The sequence below is a fragment of the Rutidosis leptorrhynchoides genome, chromosome 9, assembly GCF_046630445.1.
Source record: "Rutidosis leptorrhynchoides isolate AG116_Rl617_1_P2 chromosome 9, CSIRO_AGI_Rlap_v1, whole genome shotgun sequence".
In the NCBI taxonomy this organism is placed as follows: domain Eukaryota; kingdom Viridiplantae; phylum Streptophyta; class Magnoliopsida; order Asterales; family Asteraceae; genus Rutidosis; species Rutidosis leptorrhynchoides.
In genome coordinates, this window is record NC_092341.1 from 114,805,619 (window position 1) to 114,811,575 (window position 5,957).

The 5,957-nt window shown below is 35.1% G+C and overlaps 1 non-coding gene across 1 annotated transcript; it reads left to right on the plus strand.

Annotated features, from left to right (window-relative positions):
• Positions 1–5,467: 5,467 nt before the first annotated feature.
• Positions 5,468–5,574, plus strand: LOC139869781 (small nucleolar RNA R71). Its single transcript, XR_011766361.1, has one exon. It is a non-coding gene; the product is annotated as a small nucleolar RNA R71 (small nucleolar RNA).
• The last annotated feature ends 383 nt before the right edge of the window (positions 5,575–5,957 follow it).

Below are 5,957 nucleotides of genomic sequence, written 5' to 3' on the forward strand. Positions count from 1 at the left end.
ATAATTATAAAAATGATTACAATATTAACAAAAGTATTAAACGTATCAATAATTACAAATTACAAAATAAAAATAAAATAATAAGTAAACTAAGGATGATATTGGTACCAATAGGGGTTCCAGGCATAACCATAAGTGCTATAGAATGCTTCGGCAGGGTCATACGTAGGATATGGTGGCTGCATCTCTATAGACCAAGGAGGGAAGATGGGTTTCGGTGTAGGAATATAGTTTCTACCTATATGTTGGCAATGAGCTATGATCTGGTTCTGATGAACTTGCCAATCTTCAAATGCTCTCTGTCTAGCATTTTCGTATTCCTGAGAAGCTATAAACCTATGCATTTCTTGCATCTCATTCCCCCCTCCTACATTACCTTGCTGCTGGTTTCTCTCCACCTGTGGATGTCTACCATGGTATCGTACTGCGGCGTTATTTCGCCTCTTCAAAACTTTCGCACCATGGTATACATTTAAACCTATAGTATCGCGGGGTTCTGGTTCTTCTACTAATAATCCCCCCCGACTTATATCCACACCGAGATATTCACCAATCAAAGTAATAAAAATACCACCTCCTATTATGCTATGTGGTCGCATCCCCCGAACCATAGCTGATAAATAATAACCCACACAATATGGTATACTTACAGCGCTTTGTGGGTCTCGAATACACATATGGTAAAACAAATCTTGTTCATTTACTTTTTCTTTGTTCTTACCCCTTTGTGTAATCGAATTAGCTAAAAAACCTATGTATCACTCTTAATTCGGCTCTATCTATATCCAAATAAGAGTAGTTTCCCCCTTTGAAACGGTGATGGCTTGTCATTTGACTCCACACACCGTGTGTATCAAAATTCTCATCTATCTTTCTACCGTTTAGTATCAATCCTCTACAATCGGCAGACGCTAACTCCTCAGGCGTATATATACGTAAAGCCTGAGCCATGTCCAGTAAAGACAGGTGGCGCATCGAACCGCCTAACAAAAATCTAATAAAAGAACGATCGGTTAAACTAGCTACCCGATCATTCAACTCTATACTACATAACAATTCTTCACACCATACTTTATATACAGGTCTACGTATGGTGAATAAACATATCCAGTCATTATAAGAAGAATTACCATACCTCTGTACAAGTAATTCCCTAATTGGCCTGGCCAATTCTACAGCTTCTAAGGGTCCCCATTCTATGACCCTCGGTACCTCAACAACCTTAGAGTGAAGAGTATGCAAACCCCGTTGATATTTTGGATAATCTATCCAAAGTCTGTCAATTCTCAGGTTCGGGTGCAACTCTTCCAAGTGCATATCGGAAAAGGTCATGACTGGATGAGGTATATCCTGCTTGTAGTAGTTATCCACCTCCTGTTGTTCCAAATTCTCAGCAGGAGCATTGCGGGCTTGGGATGAAGATTCACCCCTTTCATTCTGCAAAACACATCAAACACAATTTTTGTGCATCCAAATATGCATTAGTGTCAGCAAAATCATCAATCAAAATAATTACAATGACATTATCAATTTATATCAAACTTAAGCTCATTTTCACATTTTTATCAAATCTACACTTTTTCAAATAAGCATATACGAAAATGTTCGTCAAGTTCATAAGCATTCAACTCAAATAACATGTCAAAATAATCATTACTAGCAATCAAACAAGTCTCAAATGGCATTATCTTTCAAAAATCAAGTTCATGAATTTTAGACTTGAAAAAGTCCACTTTAATTCTCAAAATCATGTTTAGGCTCAAAGTTTGGATCATTTAACTACCTAGACATGTTACACTACTCAATTTAGCAACAATTCATGACAAAAATCGGCCATAACCTGTGTATATCAAAAAGCCCCAAATTTTCTCAAGAACACAAACCCTAGATTATTCAAAATTTGAAGTTTAAGGCTTCTAATCATGTTAAACAGCATCAATCTAGGTTATACAAGCATAATACATAAACAATTTAAGTCTAATTACACTAAAAAGCATCAAAATCAAATTGGGGAAAAAATAGCTCAAGAACATCAAATTTCGAATTAAATGGTGTTTAGGTGTAGAAATTTACCGTTTTTCTTGAGTAATTCTTAGATAGCATCCTTCTCAACATGATTTTAGCAAAAAATTTGGTGATTAACGGTTAAAAATTGTGATTTTTGGGGTGTTTTTGGCATACTTTAAATCAATAAGATTAAAAATAATGATAATAAAAGTTCTCGTCCCTTCCTTGGGTAAAGCAATTTCGGTTCAAAGACCTAGTCTTCAACTTACGACGAATTTAAAAATCATATTCTTAACTTAATGAGATAAAGTAAATTTTTGTTTTTAAATTCACACAACTTAAATATAAAATTCAAAATTATTATTAAAAATTCACACCAAACTTAAAATTTGAAATGCATAAAATTAAAAATTAATATTTTAAAAATTAAAAATTTACACCAAACTTAATTTAAAAATTTATAAATTCATATTAAACTTATATTAATTTTTCAAATATTTACAATTTTAAATATATTGTTTTTACAAAGTTTACAATATTAATTTAAGATTTAAATATTAATTTTAAAAATATGGTAAAAATAAAATTAAAAATCTTTTTGTCTTTTTATCCCACTTTAATCAATCAAATATTATCAAAAATATGCGCCCCTCTTTTCGGTAAAGTAATTTCGGTTCCAAGACCTAATTTAACTCATGACGAATTTTTGAAATATTTTGGGTTTATTGATTAAAGATATTTATACCTTAAGAATAAACGTTAAATTTCGCAGTGATGTAATAAATTTTTGAATGATATCAATAATTTCGGTCGCCAAACCTAATTTTATTCAATACCAATTTAATACTTTTTAGCGAACAAATTAGCGTTTATTATCAAAAGGTTAAAAATAAAAATAAAAATAAAAACTGTACAGACAAACCTGTGAAATAGATTTCTTAGTTATATGATCTATCCCATTCATAAGATAGTCGGTTTAATTGGTTTTCCATGGCTACATAGGCGTAACCTCGAGCATTCAGTGTCTTTTCTTCTAAACATATGAACGGTCCGTCTCTGCATAAAGTAACAAATTCGGTATTTGAATAGGTTTGATTATTTGAACATTTACCTCCATGTGACCATTTTCCGCATTTGTGACATCGTTCTAGGTGTCGTGCTCTTCTTTTCGCTGCGGATTTTGATTTTCCTTTACCAAATTGTAACTTATTATCTTCGCATCTGGATTCTTTTCTAACTCCGTCCATTCTTTCTCTGATTACTGATACTAATTCACTCGGTAGTATGTCATTATTTCTTTTAGTGATCAAAGCGTGTAGCATTAGACCATGGTTTAGTTCACAGGCAGTCTTCATTTCGTAAAAACCTAAAAAAATAAAAATTCAGAATGGGGGGAGAAGACTAGTTCTTTAGGGTCTGCTAGGGAAAGACCAATCGGGTTCCATTCTTGGAACTACACGAGAACAGAACAACTAACTCTAGATAGCATTTTCTTTTTAGAACATTTGAATCTCCCCACACTTAGGTATCCGTGGTGTCAAAATTGTGATTAACTTCATCGTTAATTTCTCTTGGTCCATAATCAACTTGCATATCCGTGACTTTTTCTTTAAGCCATTGGTCGGATTCCTGTGTAATTTCCACAATTTCAACTAGTTTCTCCTTTTCTTTAGGTGATAGATTGGATACTAACCGGTTACATAACTTAAAGTTCCCCTTGGTTCTAGCATCGCGAATCCGTTTAATAAGTTTCTTCATTGAACTATTAATAACGGGATCATTTAATTTCGTATCAACAATGGGGTTCTTTGTTATCATGTCATCATTAGGTGTTACTTCATTTTCCCCACACTTAGGCGTTTCATTATTGCTAAGTATTACCGTTGGAGTTGGTAAAAACACATGGTTCTTACCAATTGTTTTTACTGGTTCAACGGTTTTGGCTGGTGGAGATTTAGACTTTCGAATCATAAAGGTGATCGATTTGTCACCACTTTTAAGTGTCATTCTTCCATTTCCTACATCAAATAACGCCTTGGTGGACGCTAAGAATGGCCGACCTAAAATTAGAGGAATGTTTGGGTCCTCTTCTATGTCAATGACAATAAATTCGACTAGAAAGGTTAAATTGCCTACTTGAACGGGTAGGTTGTCAGCAATTCCAACTGGGTGCTTAATGGTTTGATCAAAGAGTCGAACACTCATATCCGTTGGACTTAACTTACCTACTCCTAATCTCTTATATAATGAAAGAGGCATAATACTTACACTTGCACCTAAATCTGCTAGTGCATCATACATGACACAATCACTAAGTAGACAGGGAACAATAAATTCACCCGGATCACCTACCCTAGGTGGAGGTTTTGGTGGAACTGTCTTCACCGGGTTTACTTCTACGGCTTTTGTTTCTTGTACTTTCTTATTCTTTTTCTTCTTCTTCTTTCCAGAAGTATCACAATCTTTATTACTTATTACTTGCTCATACTCAACTCCTTTTCTTGGAAACGGGATGGGTGGTTTGTATGGTGCCACCACTGGCTTTACATACTCGGGTGGTGGTGGTGTAACTTCTTCATTGTTACTCTCATCTAAAACCTTCCCATCTTCTGGTGCTGGTTTTTCAGAATTCGTTGAAACCATATTAACATTCTCATTCCGAGGATTTACTTCAGTATTACTCGGTAGCTTTCCTTGTTCCCTCTCACTCATCATGCTAGCAAGAGTACTTACGTGTTTTTCTAGATTCAAAATGGAAGCTTGTTGAGTTCTTAATGACTGATCAAATCTCTCGTTCGTTTGGGTTTGAGTTTCAATAAATTGTGTTTGAGATTCAACTAGCTTGAATACCACGTCTTCCATATTTGACTTTTTCTCTTCGGTTTGTTGTTGTGGTTTATATAAGCCAGGTCTTTGTTGATTGAAAGTGTTGTTTTGAGTTGGTTGGTTATTCGGACCTTGTTGGTTATACCAGTTATTTTCGGGTCCTTTTGGATTGTAAAGAATGTTTTGATTTCGATTGAAGTTTAGCTTTGGCGGTTGATAATTATTTTGATAATTATTTCCAGGCCTTTGGTTCATATAGGAAACATTCTCTCGTTGTTCCAATGTTGGTTCAATGTGACAATCTTTCAATAAGTGTGGTCCACCGCATAGCTCACAACTGATTCGTATTGCGTGAATATCTTTATTCATCTTTTTCATTCGTCTTTCGAAAGCATCTATTTTTGCTGAAATGGAATCAAAGTCATGGCTAGAATCGGCTCTAGCCACTTTAGATGAACGAAAAATATCTTTTTCTTGGTGCCACTCATGCGAGTGGGAGGCTGTGTTATCAATAATTTTGTAAGCTTCAGTTGCGGTTTTCTTCATAATGGAACCACCAGCTGTTATGTCGATGTCTTTTCGTGTAGCAACGTTGACACCTTGGTAGAATATTTGTACTATTTGATAAGTGTCTAAACCGTGTTGAGGACATCCTCTCAACATCCTTCTGAATCTTGTCCACGCCTCATATAATGTTTCATTTGGCTTTTGTGTGAACGTAACAATTTCTCCTTGAAGTCTCACGGCTTTAGATGCCGGAAAGAATCTTTGAAGAAATTTTTCAACTAAGACATCCCATGTGTCAATCGCCCCTTCAGGTAACGATTCTAACCAATCTTTGGCTTCTCCTTTTAAAGTCCAAGGAAACAACATGAGATAGATCTGCTCATCTTCCACTTCTCGGATTTTGAATAGTGTACAAATTCTTTTAAACGTACGAAGGTGTTCGTTAGGATCTTCATTCGGTGCACCACTGAATTGGCATTGGTTAGTTACCATGTGTAGAATTTGTCCTTTGATTTCATAATCTGGCGCATTAACTTCTGGCTTAATAATGGCGTGACCTTGGCCCGTGCGTGTGGCTCTCATTCGATCTTCCATACTTAGAGGTTCCGTTACTTCCA